The following is a 27,620-nucleotide window of genomic DNA, read 5'->3' on the forward strand; positions in this document are numbered from 1 at the left end:
CTTGTACATCTGGTAGAATTTGGCTATGAACCTGTCTGGACCTGGACTTTTTTTGGTTAGTAGGCTATTGATTTCTGCCTCAACTTCAGGCCTTGTTATTGGTCTATTCCAGGTTTGAAATTCATTCTGGTTTAGTCTTGATAGAGTGCAACTGTCCAGGAATTTCTCTATTTCTTCCAGATTTACTGGTTTGTGTGCAGAGTCATTTGTAGTAATCTCTGATGGTAGTTTGTATTTCTTGGAATCAGTGATGATATACCCTTTATCATTTTTGTTGCATCTATTTGATTCTTCTCTCTTTTTATTAGTATGGCTAGCAGTCTATCCATTTTGTTCATTTTTTCAAAAGATCAGCTCCTGGATTTATTGAGTTTTTGAAGTTTTTTTTTTGTGTCTCTATCTCCTTCATTTCAGCTCTGATCTTAGTTATTTTGTGTTTTCTGCTACTTTTGCATTTTGTTGATCTTGCTCCTCTAGCTCTTTCATTTTTTATGATAGGGTGTCAATTTTAGATCTTTCTTTGTTTCTCATGTTGGCATTTATTGCTATAAATTTCCCTCTTGACACTCCTGTAAAAGTGTCCCAGAGATTCTGGTAAGTTGTGTCTTCATTTTGATTGATTTCAAAGAACATCTTTATTTCTGCCTTCATTTCATTGTTTATCCAGTTGGCACTCAAAAGAAAGTTGTTCAGTTTCCAAGTCCTTGTGCAGATTTGTGAGTTTCTTAATCATGAGTTCTAATCTGATTGTGCTGTAATCTAATAGATTGTTTGTTATGATTTCTGTTCTTTTGCATTTACTGAGGAGTGATTTGCTTCCAATTATGTTGTCAGTTTTAGAGTAAGTGTGATGTGGTGCTGAGAAGAATGTATATTGGAGCGTTCTGTATATGTCTGCTAGGTTGACTTGGTCCAGCTCTGCATTCAAGTCCTTGATGTCCTTGTTAATATTGACAGTGGAGTGTTGAAGTCTCCCACTATCATTGTGTGGGATTCTAAATCTCCCCTTTAGTCATTGAGAACTTGCTTTATGTATCTGGGTGCTCCTGTGTTGGGTGCATTTATATTTAGGATAGTTAGCTCTTCTTGTTGGATTGATGATTTTACCATTATGTAATACCCTTCTTTGTCTCTTTTGATCTTTTTTGGTTTGAAGTCCATTTTATCAGAGACTAATTGCAAACCCTGCTTTTTTTTTTTTTTTTTTTGTTCTCCACTTGCATGATAAATCTTCTTTCATCCCTTTGAGTCTATCTGTGTCTTTCTACATGAGTTGGGTTTCCTGAATACAGCACACCAATGGGTCTTGACGTTTTATCCAGTTTGCCAGTCTATGTCTTTCGATTGGGGCATTTAGGCCATTTACATTCAATGTTAATATTGTCACATATGCATTTGATCCTGCCATTTTGTTACTGGCTGGTTTTCTTGCCCATTAGTTAACTCAGTTTCTTCATTGCATTTTTGGTCTTTGCCATTTGGTGGTGCTTTTGCAGTGGCTGGTATTTGTTCCTTTCTCTGTTTAGTGTTTGTTTCAGGGACTCTTGTAAGGCAGGTCTGGTGGTGATGAAATTTCTCAGTAATTGCTTGTCTGTAAAGGATTTTATTTCTCCTCACTTATGAAGCTTAGTTTGTCTGGATATGAGATTCTGGATTGCAAGTTCTTTTCTTTAAGGATGTTGAATATTGGCCGCCACTTTCTTCTGATTTGTAGGGTTTCTGCTGAGAGATTCACTGTGAGTCTGATTGGCTTCCCTTTTTAGGTGACCTGACTTTTCTCTCTGGCTCCCCTTAGCATTTTTTCCTTCATTTCAACCCTAGTGAAACTGATGATTATGTGCCTTGGGGTTGCTCTTCTTGAGAAATATCTTTGTGGAGTTCTCCATATTTCTTGGATTTGAATGTTGGGCTGCCTTGCTAGGCTTGGGAAGTTCTCCTGGATAATACCCTGGAATGTGTTTTCCAGCTTGGATTCATTTTCCCCAACATATTCAGGTACACCGATCAGACATAGATTAGGTCTTTCACATAATTCCATATTTCTTAGAGGCTTTGTCCATTTCTTTTCACTCTTTTTTCTCTTGTCTTGCCTTCTCTTTTTATTTCATTGAGTTGATCTTCAATCTCCAATATCCTTTCTTCTGCTCAACTGATTTGGCTATTAAAACTGTGTTTGCTTCAATTAGTTCTTAAGCTGTGTTTTTCACCTCCACCAAGTTATTTATGTTATTTAGCAAAACTTTTTTTAGTTTCTTTGCATTGGGTTAGAATGTGTTCCTTTAGCTCAGAAAAGTTTGTTATTACCCACCTTCTGAAGCCTGTTTCTGTCAGTTCATCACACTCTTTCTCGGTCATGTTGTGTTCCTGTGGTTAGGAATTGTGATCCCTTGAAGGAGAAGACGGATTCTGGTCTTCGATGGTTTCATCTTTTTTTGTGCTGTTTTTTCCCCATCTTTGTAGATTTATCTCCCTCTGATCTTAGGGAGCTGCTTGATGTGGTCACTTGTCTGTCTGTTGAGGCACTACTGGGTTTCTAAGGACTCCTTTGGGTTGCTAGGTAGGCTTCCTGTGTCTTTTTTGGTTGGAAGATTAGGCCTACCTCTTCTGCCGGACCTGGAGGTGCTGCCGGGTGGCACCTTCCCGTTTCTATGTAGGCTTTCTGTGTTTTTTGTTAAAACATGAAGGCTAGTCTTGCCTCTTTAATGGTTGGTTGTGCCTTTCCTCCATGGAGCTGGATCATTCAGGGTTCAGCTCAGACTGAGGCATTGGCTAGGTAACCCACTAGAGTTAGTGCTTCAGCCCTCTGGGGTTTGTGGGAGAGGGTAGGGACCTGCCCAGCTGCACCATCTTGTTTCCTCTCTGTCTCTTGATTTTTTAATGATAGCCATTCTAACTGGTGTGAGATGGTATCTCATTGTGGTTTTGATTGCATTTCTCTAATGACCAGTGATGATGAGTTTTTCATCATATGTTTGTTGGCTACATAAATGTTTTCTTTTGGGAAGTGCCTGTTCATATACTTTGCCCACTTTTTGATGGTGGTATTTTTTATTTCTTGTAAATTTGCTTAAGTTCTTTGTAGATTCTGGAATATTAGCCCTTTGTCAGATGGGTAGATTGCAAACATTTTTTTCCCATTCTTTTGGTTGCTGGTTCACTCTAATGATTGTTTCTTTTGCTGTGCTGAAGCTCTTAAGTTTAGTTAGATCCCATTTGTCTATTTTGACTTTTGTTGCCATTGCTTTTGGTGTTTTAGTCATGAAGTCTTTGCCCATGTCCACGTCCTAAATGGTATTGCCTAGGTTTTCTTCTAGGGTTTTTATGGTGTTAGATCTTACGTTTAAATCTTTAATCCATTTGGAGTTAATATTTGTATAAGGTATAAGGAAGGGATACAGTTTCAGCTTTCCGCATATGTCCAGCCAGTTTTTCCCAATACCATTTATTATACAGGGAATCTTTTCCCTATTGCTTAGTTTTGTCATGTTTGTCAAAGATCAGATGGTTGTAGATATGTGGAATTATTTCTGAGGCCTCTGTTCTGTTCCATTAGTCTATATCTCTGTTTTGGTACCAGTACCATGCTCTTTTGATTACTATAGCCTTGTAGTATAGATTGAGGTCAGGTAACATAATGACTGCAGCTTTTTATGTTCTTTTTTTTTTGCTTAGGCTTGTCATGGCTATGCTGGCTCTTTTTTGTTTCCATATGAAATTTAAGGTGTATTTTCTTTCCCAATTCTGTGAAGAAAGTAAATGGTAGCTTGATGGGGATAGCATTGGATTTATAAATTACTTTGATCAGTATGGCCATTTTCACAATATTAATTCTTCCTAACCATGAGCATGGAATGTTTTTCCATCTGTTTGTGTCCCTCTTATTTTCTTGAACAGTGGTTTGTAGTTCTCCTTGAAGAGGTCGTTTACATCCATTGTCAATTGTATTCCTAGGCATTTTACTCTCTTGTAGCAATTGTGCATTAGGGTTCACTCACAATTTGACACTCTCTGTGTCTATTACTGGTGTATAGGAATGCTTGTGATTTTAGCATATTGATTATGTATTCTGAAACTTTGCTGAAGTTGATTATTAGCTTAAGGGGATTTGGGGCTGAGGTGATGGGGTCTTCTAAATATACACTCATGTCATCTGCAAATAGAATCTGGCTTCCTTTTTTCCTAAGTGAATACCCTTTATTTCTTTTTCTTGCTGATTGCCCTGGCCAGAACTTCCAATACTCCATTGAATAGGAGTGGTCAGAGAGGGCATCCTTGGCTAGTGTCTGATTTCAAAGGGAATGCTTCCAGTTTTTGGCCTTTCAGTATGATATGGGTGAAGGTTTTACATAAATAGCAGATATGTCCCATCAATACCTTCTTTATTGAGAGTTTTTAGCATAAAGGGCTGCTGAATTTTGCAAAGGCCTTCTCTGCATCCATTGAGATAATCATGTGGTTTTTGTCTTTGGTTCTGTTTATGTGATGGATTAAGTTTACAGATTTGCATGTGTTGAACCAGCCCTGCATCACAGGGATCAAGCCAACTTCATTGTGATGGATAAGCTTTTTGATATTCTGTTGGATTTGGTTTGCCAATATTTTGCTGAAAATTTTTGCATCAATGTTCATCATGGATATTGACCTGAAATTTTCTTTTTTAACTGTTTCTTTGCCAGGTTTTGATATCAGGATGATGTTGGTCTCATAAAATGAGTTAGGGAGAAATTCATTTTTCTATTGTTTGGAATTATTTCAGAAGTAATTGTACCAGCTCCTCCTTGTACCTCTGGTAGTATTTGGCTGTGAACCCATCTGGTTCTGGACTTTTGTTGGTTGGTAGGCTATTAATTGCTGCCTCAAATTCAGACCTTGTTATTGGTCTATTAAGGGATTTTGCTTCTTCCTGGCATAGTCTAGTGAAGGTGTAAGTGTCCCCAAATTTATCCATTTCTTATGGATTTACTGTTTTATGTGCATAGAGGTGTTTCTAGTATTGTCTTATGGTAGTTTCTATTTCTGTTGGATTGGTGGTGATATCCTCTTTATCATTTTTTTATTGCATCTATTTGATTCTTCTCTCGTTTCTTCTTTATTAGTCTGACTAGCAGTCTATCTGTTTTGTTGACGTTTTCAAAAAACCAGCTCCTGGATTCATTGATTTTTGAAAGGTTTTGTGTGTGTGTGTGTGTGTGTGTGTGTGTGTGTGTACTTCAGTTCTGCTCTGATCTTAGTTATTTCTTGTCTTCTGCTAGTTTTTGAATTTGTTTTATCCTGTTCCTTTAGTTCTTTTAATCATGATGTTAAAATATTGATTTTAGATCTTTCCTCTCTTCTCTTGTAGGCACTTAGTGCTATAAATTTCCCTCTAGACACTGCTTTAAATGTGTCCCAGCAATTCTGTTATGTTATGTCTTCATTCTCATTGGTTTATAAGAACATCTTTATTTCTGTTTTCATTTCATTATTTATCTAGTAGTCATTCATGAGCAGGTTGTTCAGTTTCCATATAGTTGTGCAGTTTTTAGTGACTTTCTTAATCCTGAGTTCTAATTTTATTGCACTGTGGTCTGAGACTGTTGATTATCATTTCTCTTCTTTTGTGTTTGCTGAGGAGTGATTTACTTCCAATTATGTGGTCAATTTTAGAGTAGGTGTGATGTGGTGCTGAGAAGAATGTATATTCTGTGGATTTGGGGTGGAGAGTCCTGTAGATGTCTGTTAGGTCCACTTGGTCCAAATCAGAGTTCATGTTATGGATATCCTTGTTAATTTTCTGTCTTGTTAATCTAATATTGACAGTGGGGTGTTCAAGTCTCCCACTATCATTGTGTGGGAGTCTAAATCTCTTTGTAGGTCATTAAGAACTTGCTGTATGTATCTGGGTGCTCAAGTTTGGATGCACATACATTTAGGATAGTTAGTTCTTCCTGTTAATATTGTTATGTGTGAATTTGATCCTGCCATTTTGATGCTAGCTGGTTGTTCTGCCTGCTAGTTTATGCAGTTTCTTAATAGTGTCAATGGTCTTTACTATTTCTTATGTTTTGCAGTGGCTGGTACTGCTTGTTCCTCTCCATCATTAGTGCTTCCTTCAGAAGCTCTTATAAGGCAGGCCTGGTAGTGACAAAATCTCTCAGCAGTTGCTTGTCTGTAAAGAATTTTATTTCTTCTTTTTTTATGAAGCTTAGTTTGGCTTGATATGAAATTCTGGGTTAAAATAACCTCAAGACACATAATTGTCAGATTCACCAGGCTTGAAATAAAAGAATAAATGCTTCTCCTGCAGGGAAAATTTCTTGTCTTTAAGAATGTTGAATATTGGCCCTCACTCTCTTCTGGCTTGTAGGGTTTCTGATGAGAGATCCACTGTGAGTCTGATGGGCTTCCCTTATGGGTAACCCAACCTTTCTCTCTGGCTGTCCTTAGCATTTTTTCTTTTATTTCAAGCCTGGTGAATCTGACGATTATGTGTCTTGGGGTTGCTTTGCTTGAGGAATATCTCTGCGGTATTCTCTGTATTTCCTGAATTTGAATCTTGGCCCACCTTTCTAGGTTGGGGAAGTGCTCCTTGATAATATCTTGAAGAGTATTTTCCAACTTGATTTAATTATCTCCATCACTTTCAGGCACACTGATCAAATGTAAATTTTTGTATTTTCACATAATCGCATATTTCTTCCAGGCTTTGTTCATTTCTTTTAACTCTTTTTCTCTAATCTTGCCTCTTGCTTTATTTCATTGAGTAGATCTTCAATCTGATATCCTTTCTTCCATTTGATTGACTCAGACATTGAAACGTGTATGCTTCATGAAGTTCTTGTGCTTTCTTTTTTTTTTTTTTTAGCTCCATCAAGTCATTTATGTTCTTCTCTATGCTGGTTATTCTAGTTAGCATTTTGTCTAACCCTTTTCCTTGCCTTGCGTTAGAACATGCTCCTTTAGCTTGGAGAAGTTTGTTATTACCCACCTTCTGAAGCCACCTTCTGTCAATTCATCAAACTTATTCTCTATCCAGTTTTGTTCCCTTGGTGGTGAGGAGTTGTGATCCTTTGGAGGAGAAGAGGGCGTTTTGGGTTTTGGAGAATTCAGAGTTTTTGCACTGGTTTCTTTCCATCTTTATGGATTTATCTTCCTTTGGTCTTTGAAGTTGGTGACCTTTGCAAGGGGTCTCTGAGTGGACGTCCTTTCTGTTGGTGTTGAAACAATCTTTTTATTCAATTTATTTTTTATTTTATTTTTATTTTTTGAGACGGAGTTTCGCTCTTGTTACCCAGGCTGGAGTGCAATGGTGCGATCTCGGCTCACTGCAACCTCTGCCTCCTGGGTTCAGGCAATTCTCCTGCCTCAGCCTCCCGAGTAGCCGGGATTACAAGCACGCGCCACCATGCCCAGCTAATTTTTTGTATTTTAGTAGAGACGGGGTTTCACCATGTTGACCGGGATGGTCTAGATCTCTTGACCTCATGATCCACCCACCTCGGCCTCCCAAAGTGCTGGGATTACAGGTGTGAGCCACTGCGCCCGGCTCTCAATTTAGTTTTTTAATTCACATTTTAATTTTAGATCCATGGGGTACAGGCATGGTTTTTTTTTTACAAGGATTTATTGCTTAATGCTAAGGTTTGGGCTTCTTTTGGCCCATTCATTAAGACAGTGAACATAGTCAGCTCTTGTGCCACTCCTTTCCTTCTTGTGTTTGGAGTTATTAGTTTCCACTCTTCCCTTCTTTATGTCCATATGTAGCAAAGGTTTAGCTCCCACCTTGAAGTGAGAACATGAGATATTTTCTTTTTTTTCTACATTAATTTGCTTAGGATAATGGCCTTCAGTTGCAATCATATTGCTACATTGGACATGATTTTGTTCTTTTTTATGAATGTGTAGCATTCCATGGTATATATGTACTAATTTCTTTATCCAATTCATTGTAAATGGTCACCTAGATGGTTTCCATGTCTTTGCTTATCTAATTAGTGCTGCTCTGACCATATGGGTGCATGTGTCTTTTTGGTACAATGACTTATTTATTTATATATTTTTGGTAAATACTCAGTAAAGGGATTGCTGAATAAATGGTAGTTTTATCTTTCACAATATAGGTTTTAAAGTCAGAAAAATAAAGCTCAGCTTTGCCATTCTCAAGCTACATGAGTTTGAGCAAGTAACTCAAACTTTGAGTATTCTGGTTTCCCAATGTGAGTTATAGCATATGCCTCACAGGATTGTAGGGAGAATTAAGTGAATTAAGAGATAATAAATGGGAGCTAGTATTATTATGTAATAAACATTGACTTTAAATTCTACCAGTACTTACTAAAGTTAGTAGCATTTTCATTTGTAATACAGTACATTAAATTTTATAAAAATGATGCATTGAAGTGAAATTCATGTACTATAAAATGAACTATTTAAAAATAAACAGCGACACTTAATACATATAATATGTAGTTGTACAACCACCACCACTATCTAGTTCCAAAATATTTCTGTCACTTCAAAGTAAAACTCCTTATCCATCGAGCATTTTCTCTCATGCCCTTCTTCTCTACCCCTGGCAACCCCCAACTGTGTTCTATCTGTATGGATTTATCTATTTCACATATTTCATATATATGTAATCATATAATATGTGAACCCTGTGTCTGGCTTCTTTTACTTAGAATAAACTTTTGAAGGTTTATCCACATGTATTAGTCAATCTTTGTTATGAATAAAAAATATTCCATTGTGTGTATACACTGATGAATATTTTTGCACTTGTTACATTTTAAAAACATAGCTTTACAATGTTGATCCTCAATTAGCTAGAATCAAACTGGAGAGAATGCGATCTGAGTGTGTTTCTTTCTCTTTCTCTTTCTTCCCTGGGTTCACTGATGAAAATATATATCAGTAAATGAGCCAGATTTCTACCTCAGAGGCAAATACAGAAAACTAGTGATTTTTCAATGGTGGGAGAAAAGTTATGCCCTCTTGGTAATTATTCTTTTTCTTTTTCTTTCTTTTCTCCTCCCCTCCCCCTTCTTCCTCTTCTTCTTTTTTAATACAGATTCTCCCTGTGTTGCCGAGGCTGGAGTACAGTGGTGTGATCTCAGCTCACTAACACCTCCACCTCCCAGGTTCAAATGATTCTCCTGCCTCAGACTCCCGAGCTGAGATTACAGGTGCCTGCCACCATGCACAGCTAATTTTTCTCTTTTTAGGAGAGATGGGGTTTCACCAGGTTGTCCAGGCTAGTCTCAAACTCCTGACCTCAGGTGATCCATCTGCCTCGGCCTCTCAAAGTGCTGGGATTATAGGCATCAGCCACCTCACCCAGCCAATATATTCTTATGCAAAATTTTTTAAATTGCTTATTTTGTTTTTGCTGATTATATATTCCCTTTCCACTCTTGTTCACCACCAAACTATACTTTCTTCTTTCAGTTTACCTTCCCCGCTTCAAAAAATATTGCTCTAGATAGAAGCCATTGTTGATCAGATTGTCTGAGTTCCTCAATTGTGCCAGGCTTACAAAGAAGTTTGAGAATCGCTGTGAAACCTACAATTTTATAATTTATTAATGAAAATATAAAAATCTTTTACTTTTGCAAAAATATTTGTACTGATTTATCTATTCCAAATTTTGTGTGTTTCTGTATAGCATTTTACTTTGAGATTGAGGCATAGTTTCAGTGGTTTGCTGTCAGTATATAATCTGAAAACTAGTATTAAAATTGGTGTTATCAATTTTTAATACTTATTTCTTTTATTTATTTATTTTAAATTTTATTTATTTATTTTTTTGAGATGGAGTTTCGCTCTTGTTACCCAGGCTGGAGTGCAATGGTGCGATCTCGGCTCACTGCAATCTCCGCCTCCTGGGTTCAGGCAATTCTCCTGCCTCAGCCTCCTGAGTAGCTGGGATTACAGGCACACACCACCATGCCCAGCTAATTTTTTGTATTTTTAGTAGAGACAGGGTTTCACCATGTTGACCACGATGGTCTCGATCTCTTGACCTTGTGATCCACCTGCCTCGGCCTCCCAAAGTGCTGGGATTACAGGCTTGAGCCACCGTGCCTGGCCAATACTTAATTCTTTCATGGGAAATTGAATGGTAATAAAATTAAACAGTGAAATAAATGTTGTGAAAATGCTAACCCATATTTTGGAAGAAGAGTGGGAGTTTTTATTAGAATATGGATATAACAACAGAGAAGGTATTTGTTTAATCTACTTATTTATGTGTTTGTTTGTGATATTTTGAGCTTATGCTGATAATAGCAACTTGAACATTATTAAAATTTAACAGATTTTGAATTTTATTCTAACTTCAAATTTATCAATGATTTGAATTATTTGTAATAGAAAAAGTGTACTTTTCTTTTAAAATGTTTATATCAAACACTTTTAAATATTTTTTTTTCAAATGTGAGGATTTCTTCAAAATATTTTGAAGCTATGGCATCCAAGTAAATGATCTGGAAATGCTATGATGCAATTTATAGTCCCCACCATTTACAAACTACGGTGTCTTTCTAAAAGCCAGATTTTTGCAATTAAGTTAAAATACTTTTGAAGAAGTATTTTATTGTACCAAACACTTTGAAAGTAGTTGAAATAGTATGCTAGTCAAATAAAAGAAATACATTTAACAAAAGGGAAAGTTTTTTATTCTAAATGTCAAATTGTTTTCAATCTCAGCTTTTATAAGGAACTTAGAGTCCTTAATCTTTTTATAATTTTTTCTGTAACCCTTAGTAACAGTCATATGCAAGTGAATGAATTTAGTATAAGTGATACTGAAAAGAGACATATTTTTTCTATTAGTTTCTATTAAGTTAGAATTTTCAAGGGATATATCTTAGCAAGAAATGTTATTAACAATCACTCCAGTTCCTTCTGTAGCATGCACTTCATTGTATATTGCTTTTTGCAAATATTTTTTTAAAATTTCAGCTTTCTCAAACTTTGGACAAAGCAGCCATGGTTTAAAAGAATGCAGAAGCCATCAGAAGGCCAAATATCTCTCTACTGAAAAAGCAAACCTATTCTATAACCTTACCATCATCTTTTCCACCCCTGATAATAACATAAAGGTGCCTCTTTCCCACACGTGTTTTGCAACCTAACCCCTCATATATTCTCTCTCTGCTATTTATTATTCCTTATCTCATTGTATTCAGCCCATTTTTTCTTTCTGATAATCTTTAAACACAATAAAATATTTCTCATTCAAGCATTTTTAAAGGTATAAACAAAAGCATTAATCAATATAATGAATATAATAGACCTTCCAATTGCTTCTTGTTCTCATATTTTTCATAAACAAATAACCAGCTGGCATCATAATGGCAGGGTCAAATTCAAACATAGCAGCGTTAAACATCATAAATGGGCTATGTGCCACAAAAGACACAGACAAGCAAACTGGATAGAGTTAAGACCCATTGGTTTACTATATTCAGGAGACTCATCTTACAAAGACACCCATAGGCTCAAAATAAAGAGATTGAGGAATATGGAAAGCAAAAAGAGCAGGGATGCAATCCTAGCCTCAGATAAAACACACTTAAAACCAACAAAGATAAAAAACGACAAAGAAGGGCATTATATCATGATAGCTCATCTTGTTGCATTGATCCATCTAACTATCCTAAATATATATACACCCAATACAGGAGCATCCAGATTCATAAAGCAAGTTCTTAGAGACCTACATAGTGACTTAAACTCCCACACAATAATAGTGGGAGACCTAAACACTCCACAGTGAATATTAGATTGATCAATGAGACAGAAAATTAAGGATAGCTAGGACTTGAACTCAGCTCTGGACCAAGCAGACCTAATAGACATCTACAGAACTCTCCACCCCAAATCCGCAAAATATACATTATTCTCGGCACCACATATCACTTATTCTAAAATTTACCACATAATTGGAAGTTAAACACTCCTCAGCAAGTGCAAAGGAATGGAAATCATAACAGAGTCTCAGACCATAGTGCATTAAATTAGAACTCAGGATTAAGAAACTCACTCAAAACTACACAACTACATGGAAACTGCTGAACCTGCTCCTGACTACTGGATAAATAATGAAATGAAGGCAGAAATAAAGATTTTCATTGAAACCAATGAGAATAAAAACACAATGTACCAGAATATCTGGGACACATTTAAAGCAGTGTGTAGAGGGAAATTTATAGCACTAAAGGCCCCCCCATAAAAAGAAAGCAGGAAAGATCTAAAATTGACACCCTAACATCACAATTAAAAGAACTAGAAAAGCAAGAGCAAACAAGTTCAAAAGCTAACAGAAGAAAAGAAATAACTAAGATCAGAGCAGAACTGAAGGGATAGAGACACGAAAAATTTTTTCAAAAATTCAATAAATCCAGGAGCTGGTTTTTTGAAAAGATCACCAACACAGACTGCTAGCCAGACTAATAAAGAAGAAAAGAGAGAAGAATCACATAGATGCAATAAAAAGTGATAAAGAGATATCACTGCTGATCTCACAGAAATACAAACTACCATCAGAGAATACTACAAACACCTCTATGCACATGAACAAGTAAATCTAGAAGAAATGGATAAATTCTGGGACACTTACACCTTCCCAAGACTAAACCAGGAAGTAGTGGAATCTCTGATTAGACCAATAATAAGCTTTAAAATTGAGGCAGCAATCAGTAGCCTACCAACAAAAAAAAAGTCCAGAACCAGGCAGTTTCACAGCCAAATTCTACCAGAGATACAAAGAAGAGCTGGTACCATTCCTTTTGAAACAATTCCAAACAATAGAAAAATGGAATCCTTTCTAACTCATTTTATGAAGCAAACATCATCCTAATACCAAAACCTGAGACACAACTGAAAAAGAAATTTTCAGGCCAACATCCTTGATGAACATTGAAGTGAAAATCCTTAATAAAATACTGGCAAACCGAATCCAACAGTATAACAAAAAGCTTATCCACCACAATCAAGTTGGCTTCATTCCAAAGATGCAAGTCTGGTTTAACATATGCAAATCAATAAACAGAACCAAAGACAAAAACCACATGATTATCTCAATAGATGCAGAGAAAGCCTGTAACAAAATCCAACAGTGCTTTATGCTAAAAACTCTCAATAAACTAGGTATGGATGGAATGTACCTCAAAAGAATAAAACCTGTTCATGACAAACCCACAGCCAATATCATTCTGAATGGGTAAAAGTTAGAAGCATTCCCTTTGAAAACCAGTACAAGACAAGGATGCCCTCTCTTAGAACTCCTATTCAACATAGTATTGGAAGTTCTGGCTGGGGCATGCAGGCAAGAGAAAGAAATAAAAGGTATTCAGTAGGAAAAGAGGAAGTCAAATTGTCTCTATTTGCAGATGACATGATTGTATATTTAGAAGACCCCATCATCTCAGCTCAGAATCTCCTTAAGCTGATAAGTATCTTCAGCAGTCTCAGGATACAAAATCAATGTACAAAAATCACAAGAATTCCTATACACCAATAACAGACAGAGAGCCATATCAGGAGTGAACACCCATTCACAATAGCTACAAGGAGAATAAAATACCTAGGAATACAACTTATAAGAGATATGAAGGACCTCTTCGAGAAGGAGTATAAACTATTGCTCAAGGAAATAAGACAGGACACAAACAGATGGAAAAACATTCCATTCTCATGGTTAGGAAGAATCAGTATTATGAAAATGGCCATACTGCCTAAAGTAATTTATAGATTCAATGCTAGTCCCATCAAGCTACCATTGACTTTCTTCACAGAATTGGAAAAACTACTTTAAATTTATATGTAACCAAATCTAAGCGAAGATAATCCTAAGCTAAAATAAGCATAGCAAAGATGACAACCCTAAGCAAACAATGACAACACAAAGCTGGAGTCATCACACTACCTGACTTCAAATTATACTACAAGGCTACAGTAATGAAAACAGCATGGTACTGGTACCAAAACAGAGATATACCAATGGAACAGAACAGAGGCCTCAGAAATGATGCCACACATCTACAACCATCTAACCTTTGACAAACCTGGCAAAAACAAAACAATGAGGATTCCCTATATAATACATGGTGGTGGGAAAACTGGCTAGCCATATGCAGAAAGCTGGAACTGGATCCCTTCCTTACACCATATACAAAAATTAACTCGAGATGGATTAAAGACTTAAACATAAGACCTCATAGCATAAAAACCCTAGAAGAAAACCTAGGCAATACCATTCAGGACATAGACATGGCAAAGACTTCATGACTAAAAAACACCAAAAGTGATGGCAACAAAAGCCAAAATAGACAAATGGGTTCTAATTAAAGTAAAGAGCTTCTGCACAGCAGAAGAAACTGTCATCAGAGTGAACAGGCAACCTACAGAATGGGATAAAATGCAGTCTACCTATTTGATAAAGGGCTAATATCTAAAATCTAAAAAAACTTAAATGAATTTATAGGAAAAGAAAACCCCATCAAAAAGTGGGTGAAGGATATGAATAGACACGACTCAAAAGGAGACATTTATACACCCAACAAGCATATAAAAAAAAAATCTCATCATCACTGGTCATTAGAGAAATGCAAATGAGATACTATCTCACACCAGTTAGAAAGCTTTCATTAAATATCAGGAGTCAACAGATGCTGGAGAGAATGTAGAGAAATAGGAAAACTTTTACACTGTTGATAGGAGTGTAAATTGGTTCAACCACTGTGGAAGACAATGTGGTGATTCCTCAAGGATCTAGAACTAGAAATACCATTTCACCCAGCAATCCCATTGCTGGGTATATACCCAAAGGATTATAAATCATTCTGTTATAAAGACACATGCACATGTATGTTTATTGTGGCATTGTTTATAATAGTAAAGACTTTGAACCGAATGCTCATCAATGATAGACTGGATAAGGAAAATGTGGCACATATATACAATGAACTACTATGCAGCCATAAAAAAAGATGATTTCATGTCCTTTGCAGGTACATGGATGAAGCTGGAAACCATCATTCTCAGCAAACTGATATAAGAAGAGAAAACCAGACACTGCATGTTTTCACTCATAAATGGATGTTGAACAATGAGAACACGTGGACACACAGGGAGAAGAACATCATACACTGGGGCCTGTCGGGTGTGGGAAGCTAGGGGAGCAATAGCAGGGGGTGGGGAGATTGGGGAGGGAAAGCATTAGGAGAAATATGTAATGTAGATGACAGGGTGTTGATGCAGGAAACCGCCATGGCATGTGTATACCTATGTAACAAACCTGCATGTTCTGCACATGTAACCCAGAACTTAAAGTATAATAAATAAATTGAAAATAAAAATAAAAGAGGAACTAAGCCTCTACAAAGAAAAAATGCTTATTTATCACAGTATTTTGGAAAACTTTAGTTATAAAGCTATGAACACAGATATCAACCATAGTGAGGGGTGTTTATACATTTTCCTTTTGGACCTATTTCTTTTTGAAAAGAATTTATCTGTTCATAACTGTTATAGTGATGTGATTTTTGTTAGTATACCTAGGTGTTTATGCTTCCAAACACGTCTGCTATTCTTACCTATTTTGTGTTATAAAGTGGCCTATGAAGTGTTCTAGGATGTTTTTATGTTTCTCAAGTAAATCCTCTTTTAAAAATGTAAATGTGTCTTTTAAATAAATTTTACTATTTCTGTAATAATATTTTCAGGATTTTGATCTTTAAAATTATGATTTTTGGGATTTTAGAGTTCAGAAATTTTGTTCTTTCGGGATTTTCACATTTAGGATTATGGATATCCACAGGATTGACAGTTTCTTCAAAACATAAAGCAGGTCATATTATCTACATACTTTAAAGAATTCTAAAAGTGTAATATTTGTTTTTCCTATTAAACTATAAACTTTATGAGACCTGGTTTTGTATTTCCTTGTTCTCATCACAAAAACTCCAGTACTTAGTACAGTGCCTACCACTTAGTTGGCACTCAAGAAATATTCATTGTGTAACAACATAAATAAATGAATTGTGTGTATTAGATCATGGGAAATAAAACTGAATAAATAACAAAATGAAACTGAATCACTATCTTCATTATAATAATTAACATAAAATTAATTCATGTTAAAATTAAGAGCAATTACCAACCGTAAAAATAATAGAGCATCACTACTTGATATTGCTCAGGCTATATCTGAAGTAAGTATCATTTAGATGTAATGGATTTAAAAAAAATGGTGTGTGATGAAGACAAACTGGGGGAACTCTCAAGAAAGATGGTGAAAATGGTTCATGAGTTACAGGGATTGATTTATGTGGGAAGAATAATAATGATTAGCTAGCTCAGCATTGCACTTTAAATAGCATTCCAGATACACCATGATAGAGCTGGTTTCTACACCATTTATCTTCATCTATACATTTTTAAACTGATATATTCATCATATTAGATTATTCTTCTCAAAATAAAATATATTTTCAAATTATGGTTCAGAGGTGGTTTAAAGGAATGGTAATAATCATCTACAGTTATTGAAGTCATGAAAACACCAGTTGAGGATAGAAAGTGTTTCAAAGAAGGATTAGTTCTAGAGTGAAATTGGGCTTGAAAAATTTTCAATCAGGCATAAAATTCCAATTCCAAACTGTTCATTTTCCACGATGAGCTCATTCTCATAATATCTATTATATATCAATTTAAAGAAATAGACTGAAATGATAGGTATTGAAGGTGGGAACTAACACTCAGAAAATAAGTAAGTTAATAAATAAAATAAGTAATGGAAATGTGGTACTGTTTCTAAACTTTTACTTCTGAGGATAGCTTCCTATAATGTTTAAACTTGTGGTCACTGGAACTATTAATTGTATTTTAAATTATTAAATTTGATTCCATATTATAAACTTCGTTACATTTCTAAATTAGTCAATTTCATTCCATATTATAAACTTGCTTACATTTAAAATTGGAGGCATTTAATGACAAAAATAAAAGTTACTTATTTTCTTAGAGCAAAAGAAACTACAGCAAAACTATATTCAATAGGAGAAATTTGTTACCTAGGATGCTGACACAAATGTATCAATATTCCTTTAACTTTTTATATGTGAATTTTATGTTTATCAATGTTTAAATATTCTTGACTCCTATGCTTACATATTTTTTATCTCTTTCAACATATCCATCTGAAAGTGTCATCCTTTCCCATGTATAATGGCAAGAATGAAATCACACTATGACACATAGATGAACAAACATTCCATGGGGAGAAATTAGTTTTCTTGCATTCTTGGACACTAGACTGTAATTCTCAAACTGGTAGTCAACCGTGGTCTTGTGACTAAGCTCACATCAGTAGAATGTGAGAGATAGGGATATTTGCAACTTTCATTCACTATACATTCCTTCCTTCCTTCCTTCCTTCCTTCCTTCCTTCCTTCCTTCCTTCCTTCCTTCCTTCCCTCCCTTCCTTTCTTCCTTCCCTCCCTCCCTCCCTTCTTTCCTTCCTTTCCTCTCCCTCTTTGGTTCTCTCTCTCTCTTTCTGTCTCTCTCGGTCTGTCTGGTACTGTCACCCACCCAAGTAGGTATGCAGTGGAGCAATCATGGCTCACTGCAGCCTCAGTCTGCTGGGTATAAACAGTTCTCCCATCTCATTTTTAAATTTTTTTTGTAGAAATGGGTTCTCACTATGTTTTCCAGACTGTTCTCAAACTTCAGGGCTCAAGCAATCATCCTACCTTGGTCTCCCATAGTACTGGGATTACAGATATGAGCCACCTTGCCTATCCTACATTTTAAGAGAAAATCTAGGGCTCTTTTGTTTTTTCCACAGGCAAGAATGACAGTGAACCAAAAGGCCTTGGAAGTCCTCTGTGAATATGTCAGACCTGCCTTCCTGGACCCAAAGTTTACCATGGAGCAGAGCTGCCAGCTGACTTTGGATACTTACTCCTGAATGTTCCCTGATTAAGAAATGAGTTGGGTATTTCTGTAGGGCAATTTAGCCTTTTACTCTAATTAATACAAATATATATAGAAGAAACAAAAATGTTTGAGATTCTATTCATTGTGCATCAACAGTTATAATCTAAGTAACAAAATACATCAAAAGGATTGCTGCATGTTGAGCTTGACTTTAGTGCCAGGGGTTTATGAAAAGATCATGAGGTTACTGGGTGTCTGTGGTTTTGCTGATATTTCCAAACTCTATACCAGAATGTATTCCTCTGGTTTTAGAATGAAATTATTGATGATGAAGTAAAGATGTCACTTGAGACTTGAAGTTTCCATTAGAGCTGAGCTCTTGGGGCAGGTAGCCACAGATTGTCTAAGGATGGCATCAGTTGGATTTTATGGTAAGAACTCCTTAGTATTATGTCAATATAAATTAATTTCCCCCAAAATAGTACTGGGTTTAAGATCAAGAACATACAAAACAGTAAATTACAATCTTATGTCTCCCTTTGAGTTATTACATTGGTTCACCTTAGTAACTTCCTCACAGGTTTACTGTTTCCATTCAAATCTCATTTTACCTTGAAGGAGACAGATGTTAAGTGTTTTCTGTCTGTGTTGAATGCTTCCTTGGTGCCATTTTGTGGTATTTGCAGGCCTCCCTGACATTATCAAATGGATTGACATTTTAAATATTTGCAGTGCTCAGTGGGTACTAATTCAGCAAAGGTGAACCCCAAGCCTCTTCACAGTGGCACAGCAAGTGATGTGTGTCTGTTTAATCACAGCAGTTAAAATGAGGTCAAAAGGCACTGTGTTGTAAAACTCCTAAAACTGCTGTCACAGCAGACACACTTGGAGGAGTCCTTGAAGGAAAAAGCTAAGTAGTGAAGAACCTACATAGGCCACGGGCTTATCTGAACCTATTAACTCAGCGCTGCAGGAAAGTCTCTCTCAGTATATAATGTTTCCATATTTCTAGTAAATTCTTTATAGATATAGCTTAATCATTTGTGGGCCTTCCAGCGATTTTTGATTTTCTTTATACTCTAAATTGAAATTTTACTTTTTTCATTTTGTAAGAGTTGAGAACACAAATATCTTAAAAAGATAAAGATATAAATCATTTTATACATTTACTGTCACATATTCTTAGGAATTGGTCCCAAAGGTATTTTAGTGAGTAGGAAATGGTACTGCTAAAATTTGGCTGTTGGGACTTCATAGTTCATGTGTAATTTATAGTCTACAATGACAAATATTAAAACATTAGAGAATGGAAAGATTAAAATTTTATCCTAAACCATTCTTTTACAATGAATGAATTTTCTATATAATCCCCAGCATTTTTAATAGTTTGTCAAATAACCATTTGTATATTAGATTGACAGGTATATCTTTAGCCCTTGGCTTCCTGCAAACAAGTAAAAAAAGGTTTGTGTTAAGGTTTTTACACAAATTCTCCCTGTTGACATCAGACACATGTATAACCCCAAAAATGCAGCATTGTTTCCTCAAGACTTCCTTAAGAGTTTTATGCTATCAGAATCAAATATATGAAATTAATGACCAAGGCTGAGAAATAGTCAAGGAGCTATTCCAACTGGTCTGTGTTTTGTCGGAAATCACAAAGTATCTTATTTCACCAAATAGATCTAGAAGTAGGGAAATATTGCCAGTTATTGAAGCTATACTTCAGCTAGATGGGTACAGGCATTGAACTAGAGGCGGCCTACTCACACATACATCCTGGCTCTCCTGTTGCTATTACCTAACCACTCTGTATCTCAGTTTTCTCATCTGTAATATGTACAAAAGAGTGACTATTTACCTCATGTGATGTTGATATAATTACTTGAATTTATAGTGAGTGAGTACTTTAAACATAACCTAGAACATTGTAGGTGTTCTATTACTGTTATTCATGTTATTCTAATATTTGTAAATTATGAGTCATGGGACTTTTTGTGGAGGTGTCAAGGTAAAAAAAACTTAAGCAATAGAACATATTTTCAAATTACTCAGTCTTAATACTATCATTTCACAAATCCTGAGAAGGGGATACAAGTCTTTGCAATAACTCTTAATATAGCTTCCTTTCCCCTCCACCTTTATCATCCATGTGCTGCTAACACCCAGCTGTTTTATCTCTTCTCTCTTAAATATCTTCTCTAATGACGTTGGTTAACAAGTCTTTGTGCAAATCTCAACTGCTCAATAAAGTTAATTCGGTAAAACTGTGTGTAAATATATAAGTCCCCCATAATCAACCATGCCTATACTCTTCATCCATCTTTTCATTTTGTCATGGAAACTTTCACCTTATAACAAACTACACAATTTACTTATTTATCATGCCTAGTATCAGTCTTCTTCTGCTAAAATAAAAGCTCCATAATGGTAAAGATACTTGTCTTATTCACTGAAGTGTCTGAAACACCTAAATAATGCCATGTCCACAGTGCATGCTCAATAGGAACAGATATTTCCTCTATTATAACATGTGCAGCTTAAGGATTTTCTTTCACTTCCAGGAATACAGAGACAATCTCTTACTCTAAATATTTCTCATGCTCCTCCTACCCCTTAGGACCTACTCTCTGCTATATACTTACTCTTTAAATCTGTTTGCAAAAGCCTCAGTGCTGTTTGATAGAAACCCAGTGTGGAAATGGTGATGAGGACTGGATGGGAAATCAGTTTCAAGAAGCTTGGAGAAAATAATTAGTGAAAACACCATAGCAACAAATATTTGTTTTCCTCTTATTGTATGTATTCTTTTATAAACTTGTTTTTAAATATTCTCTTATATTTTTCTACCATTTTACCTCCCTCTAGTCTGCTCTCACTGATACTCTACCTCACACAAAATCTGTTCTATGTTCTATCCTGGCTTCCAAATATGAAGACAATGGTATCATGTAGGATTATATGAGCAAACTAAAGAGAAAAGAGATAGCAGTCAAATAGCAGAAATCTTGGAATTAAGATTATGAAAGGGTTACAGTTATTGATAATCTCAAGGCTAAGTCAGTGAGTGGATGAAATGGAGTGATGGATAAAGTCTTGGGATATACGGTCATGAATTTGAGTTGTTTTGGTAAGTAATGTGTACAAAAAAGTCATAAAAATAAAAATAGATGTGTCAAAGAGGCTTGAAATGAACAAGGGATTAAAATGTTCAAAAATTGGCAAGGAGGAACCTATGTGCTATAGATGGAAGGGTAGTTGGTTATAGAATCATATGACAGAACATTTAAAACTGGGAATTCTAGGAATAACAGAATTAAAAATTTCTGGAAGAGGCAATGAGAACATTTCTCATCACCAGAAGAGGAGATTCCAGAGGTAGAGGAAAAGACCAGCCCCCGCTTGAAAAAGATGGTAGGTAAGCAATAACCTCAGGGGAAAAAGAGCAGGGAGCAAAAAGATGACCTTCAACTTCAGAGAAGAAGTTGAAGATGCAGTGGAAGTGAGATTCTATGGACATGGGAGAAGGGTCGTCCAGTCTCAGAATGGATAATCAATGCTACTTCCATGGATGTCTTTCCACCTCGTCCCCAAAATAAAGTAGTCAATACTCAATGAGCCACTGTGTTTCTGCTCATATAATCCTATGAAATACCATCGTCTTCATATTTGGAAGCCAGGATAGAACAGATTTGGGTGAGGTAGACTGGCAGTGAGAGCAGGGTGGAGGGAGGTAAAATAGGAGAAAAATACAAGAGGATATTTAAAATCAAATTTATAAAATACTACATACAATAACATAAAAAGAAGAAAATTTTAAGTAATACTGATAGACTTTAAAAGTTTTTCCTTCTGTGTCAATAACACCTAAACTAGCTGTATTATTTTTCAGTTTGGAATTTATTGATTACTTCATGTAGTTTTTGTTTTGTACAGATGATAAGAGATGGTAGTGATAAAACATTAGAGCAATATTTTATGTCACAAGCATTCCTATATACCAATAACAGACTTAGAGAAAGCCAAATCAAGAAGACACTGCCATTCACAATTGCTACAAAGAGAATAAAATACCTAGGAATATAACAAACAAGGATTTAAAGGACCTCTTCAAGGAGAACTACAAACCACTGATCAAGGAAATAAGAGAGGACACAAACCAATGGAGAAACATTCCATGCTCAGGGTTAGGAAGACTCAATATTGTGAAAATGGCCATACTGCCCAAAGTAATTTATAGATTCAACACTACCCCCATCAAGCTACCAATGACCTTCTTCACAGAACTGGAAAAAAACACCTTAAACTTCATATGGAACCAAAAGAGAGCCCACATAGCCAAGTCAATTCTAAGCAAAAAGAACAAAGATGGAGGCATTATACTACCAGAATTCAAACTATACTACAAGGCTACAGTAATCAAAACAGCATGCAACTGGTACCAAAACAGAGACATAGACAAATGGAACAGAACAGAGGCCTCGGAGGCAATGCCACACATCTACAATCATCTGATCTTTGACAAACTGGACAAAAACAAGCAACGGGGAAAGGATTCCCTGTTTAATAAATGGTGTTGGGAATCCTGGCTAGCCATGTGCAGAAAGCAAAAACTGGACCCCTTCCTAACACTTTACACTAAAATTAACTCCGGATGGATTAAAGACTTAAACAGAAGACCTAACACCATAAAAACCTTAGAAGAAAATCAAGGCAAAACCATTCAGGACATAGGCATAGGCAAGGACTTAATGACTAAAACACCAAAAGCAATGGCAACAAAAGCCAAAATAGACAAATGGGACCTAATCAAACTCCAGAACTTCTGCACAGCAAATGAAAGAGTAATTAGAGTGAATCGGCAACCAACAGAATGGGAAACAATTTTTGCAATCTACCCATCTGACAAAGGGCCTATCCAGAATCTACAAAGAACTAAAATTTGCAAGAGAAAAATAAGCCCATTCAAAAGTGGGCAAAGGATATGAATAGACACTTTACAAAAGAAGACACATATGAGGCCCACAAACTTATGAAAAAGTGCTCATCATCACTGGCCATTAGAGAAATGCAAATAAAAACTACATTGAGATACTATCTCACGCCAGGTAGTATGGCAATCATTAAAAAATCTGGAGACAACAGATGCCGGAGAGGATGTGGAGAAAAAGGAACACTTTTACACTGTTGGTGGGAGTGCAAATTAGTTCAACCATTGTGGAAGACAGTGTGGCAATTCCTCAAGGACCTCGAAATAGAAATTCCATTTGACCCAGCAATCCCATTACTGAGCATATATCCAAAGGATTATAAATATTCTATTATAAGGACACATGCACAAAAATGTTCATTGCAGCACTGTTTACAATAGCAAAGACTTGGAACCAACCCAAATGCCCACTGATGATAGACTGGACAGGGAAAATGTGGCACATCTACACCATAGAATACTATGCAGCCATAAAAAATGATGAGTTCGTGTCCTTTGTAGGCACATGGATGAACCTGGAAACCATCATTCTCAGCAAACTGACACAAGAACAGAAAATCAAACACCACATATTCTCACTCATAGGTGGGTGTTGAACAATGAGAACACATGCACACAGGGAGGGGAGCATCACAAACACTGGGGTCTGCAAGGGGGAACTAGGGGAGGAACAGTGTGGGGTGGGGAGTTAAGGAGGATAACATGGGGAGAAATGCCAGCTATAGATGATGGGGAGGAAGGCAGCAAACCACACTGCTATGTGTGTACCTATGCTATAATCTCGCATGTTCTTCACATGTACCCCAAAACCTAAAATGCAATAAAATAATAATTTACCTATGTTGAAGTTGTATTGTTGGAGCCTGTAATAACTTCAGTACCTTTCTGAGCTTAGTTTCATCAATTTCAGAGAGAGGTAACTCTGCATTTTCCAAACCAGGACATCTTCAGATCTAAGTATATTCTTCTTCATGTTAGTGCCCAGAACTGTAATCAACCTAGTTTCATTCAATTCTCCACACACTATCAGCAAATAATGTTCTTACCCATGAGTTTCACATCCAATATACACAATAAAATATACTTAACGGATCATCCTGTGGTAGTCAGCATATTCCCACTGTTGCTAATGTAAATATAATATGAGTCTTCTCGCTACAGACAAAAACATGCATACAATAGAATTTGCTTTCATTTTCTGAGATAACATTTATACTTTCCTTTGAGCTGCAACTAGTGAAAAGCCATTATTTAAAAAATTTATGTTTCAGTGTCTTTGTTCATAATACTAATTTATCTTTTTTATTACCTCCTCACATTTTTCAGTTAGTAATCAAAGATACTATAATTTTCTTGAGACTGAATTATATATGTATATATTTGTAATGATATTTTTAAGAAAATATATATATATATATATATTTTTTTTTTTTTTTTTTTTGAGACGGAGTTTTGCTCTTGTTACCCAGGCTGGAGTGCAATGGCGTGATCTTGGCTCATTGCAACCTCTGCCTCCTGGGTTCAGGCAATTCTCCTCCCTCAGCTTCCTTAGTTGGGATTACAGGCACGTGCCACCGTGCCCAGCTAATTTTTTGTATTTTTAGTAGAGACGGGGTTTCACCATGTTGACCAGGATGGTCTCAATCTCTTGACCTCGATCTACACCATGGAATACTATGGTCCACCCGCCTCGGCCTCCCAAAGTGCTGGGATTATAGGCGTGAGCCACTGCGCCCGGCCCAAGAATGTGTATTTTTAAAGAGAATATATTTGTGCATGTATATATATATACACACAAATGTATTTGTAAGGAAATAGAAATATATTTATATATTAAAGATATATATGCATATATAAATATAAAATATATATTTATATATGCATATATATCTTTAAATATATGTATTTGCTATATATTTATATATGTAATATATATCAAATATATAATATATATACAATCTATACAAAAATATATATATTTGTAAATATAGACACACACACACACACACATGTCTGATCTGTTTTCACACTGCTATATACTACTGAGCCTGGGTAATTTATAAAAAACAGAAGTTTAATGGACTCACAGTTCCTCATGGCTGGGGAGGCCTCAGGAAACTTAGAATCACATCAGAAGGGGCAGCAGGTACCTTCTTCATTAGGCAGCAGGAACCAGAGCATGTGAAGGAAGTGACAGGAAAAGAGGCTCTTAGTAAGTTCATGAGAACTTACTATCACTAGAAGAGCATAGATGAAACCACTCCCAGGATCGATCACCTCTCATCAGATTTCTCCCTCAACACCTAGGGATTACAATTCAAGATGAGATTTGGGTGGGAACACAAAGCCTAACCATATAATTCCATCCCTGGTCCCTCCAAAATCTCATGTCCCTTTCACATTTCAAAACCAGTCATGCCTTCCCAACAGTATTGTGATGGTTACTATTGAGTGTCAACTTGATTGAATTGAAGGGTGCAAAGTATTGTTCCTGGGTGTGTCTGTGATGGTGTTGCCAAAGCAGATTAACATTTGAATTGGTGAACTGGGGGAGGCAGACCCACCCTTAATCTGGGTAGGCACCATCTCATCAGATGCCATCATGGCTAAGATAAAAAGCAAGCAGAAGAAGGTGGAAGGACTAGACTGGCTGAGTCTTCTGGACTTCATTTTTCTTCCATGCTGGATGCTTCCTGCCCTCAAACATCAGATTCCAAGTTCTTTATCTTTTGGACTCTTGGATATACCTACACCAATGGTTTGCCAGGGTTTTCAGCCATAGACTAAAGACTGCACTCTCAGCTTTTCCTTTTGAGGTTTTGGGATTGAGACTGGCTTCCTTGCTCATCAGCTTGCAGATAGCCTATTGTGGGATTTCACCCTGTGATTGTGTGAGTCAGTACTCCTTAATAAACTTCCTTTTTATATACACATCTATCCTATTATTCCTGTCCTCCTAGAGAACCCTGACTAATACATAACTTATTCCAGCATTAACCCAAAAGTCCAATTTCAAAGTCTCCTCTGCTTTGCATCTCTCTACCAGCTACAACTCATACTGCCACTTCTGTCCCTGCAAAAACTTGGGTTCTTACTGGTCTAACTTATCACCTTGGCTAAAAAAGCCACTTTCAACTCTTAAATATGCAGTCATCCATCACTAACATGGTCAAACATACCCTAACAGGATGCACAGTGTATTTTCTGCACTCCTATATTTCCAACCTCACTCCATATACAGGTAATGACAAACCCATACATGGTTCTGTAACCACAAATACTGTTTTAACTTTTTAGGCCCCTTTATGCTTCCAATGCAATCTATCCTCTGGCATCCTCTTAGCCACCTACTACCCCATCAAAGCAATTACCTTACAACTGCAAGCCCCAACCAACTATCAAAACTTTCTAACCAAACTGCTTCCTTTAGCCAACCTCTTCACTTTACAGAACCACCAAAAGTCAGCACCACCTCTTTGCTTAACAGTCAGGGTTGTGTAATGCTTTCTCACACACCATAAAAAAAAAAAAAAAAAAACCTCTCCCTCCACCAAATTACCTTATAAAACCCCACTACAACTTTAACAGTCGTGGCCCTTGCTGGTTCCCTTGGTATCTGGGTACAAACCCTAGCTCCTTCAGAACTACTTTCTCACCTTTTCAGTCTACACTTCCAGTTCTCCCTGAGCCAAGGACTTTTCTTTTTCTGTGTCTCTTCCACCTACATCTACCTTCCTACTAACTGGACAGGCACCTGTACCTTAATATTCCTTACTCCCAAAATCCAGTTTGCCAACAAAAATAATCACTTCCCTATCCTGTTCCCCTTGTAACCCCCACAAGGCAAAAAAAAGAATCCTTTCATTAATCCCCTTACTTGTAGAATTGGGGGTATCCACTGCTGCAATAGGAACAGGTATATCAGGCCTTACTATTTCTATTACCACATTCTGCAGTCTCTCTAATGATTTCTCCACCAGCATTATGAACATAACTCAAACACTGTTCTTCAAGCTCAAGTTAATTCCCTGGCTGTAGTTGTCCTGCAAAACCGCCAAGGCCACAGTCCGCTAACTGCTAAAAAAAAAAAAACCAAAACAATAAAAAACCCAGAACTCTGCCTATTCCTAAATAAAAAATGCTGCTTTTATCTAAACCAATCCAGCCTTGGATGTAACCCCATCAAACGACTTAAAGACAGGACTCAAAAGCTTGCTAATCAGGCAAATCATTATTCTGGACCTAGCTGGCCACTCTAACTGGGTATTATGGCTCCTTCCATTAGCAGGCCCCCTCATACCCATTTTTTTCCTTCTCTTATTCAGAACTTGTCTTTTCCAACTAATCTCTCAATTCCTACAAAACTGTATCCAAGCTATAACCAATCATCCATGTGGCAAATGCTCCTCCTCACAAACCCACAGCATCAACCTTTGCCTCAAATGCTCTCAACAGTCTAAATTCTTTACCATTTTTAGATTTCCATGCCACCCCAAATCCCACTCAAAGAAGCCCTAGGAAACATTGCCCATCACCCCTCTGTACTGCCCCCAAAATTTCACTGCTCCCCAACCTTTTCTAGTTTTTGCTTTTTTCTTTGTATCATTAATAGAAAAAGACAGGAATGCAAGTTTCTTTGAACTGGCTACAGCATAGGCCATACCCTAGTCAAGCCATGACGACCCCCATGACCCACACCTCCACCTCT

General features: G+C 36.5%; 1 long non-coding RNA gene across 12 annotated transcripts in view; it reads left to right on the forward strand.

Annotated features, from left to right (window-relative positions):
• Positions 1 to 16,069, forward strand: part of LOC144582350 (uncharacterized) — a 658,507-nt gene extending 642,438 nt beyond the window's left edge. For all 12 annotated transcript variants that reach the window (XR_013534898.1, XR_013534899.1, XR_013534891.1 and 9 more), the window contains one exon: positions 14,994 to 16,069. This is a non-coding gene — a long non-coding RNA (uncharacterized LOC144582350). The remainder of the gene's footprint in view (positions 1 to 14,993) is intronic.
• Positions 16,070 to 27,620: the final 11,551 nt, after the last annotated feature.

The sequence above is a fragment of the Callithrix jacchus genome, chromosome 4 (assembly GCF_049354715.1).
Source record: "Callithrix jacchus isolate 240 chromosome 4, calJac240_pri, whole genome shotgun sequence".
Classification (NCBI taxonomy): Eukaryota; Metazoa; Chordata; class Mammalia; order Primates; family Cebidae; genus Callithrix; species Callithrix jacchus.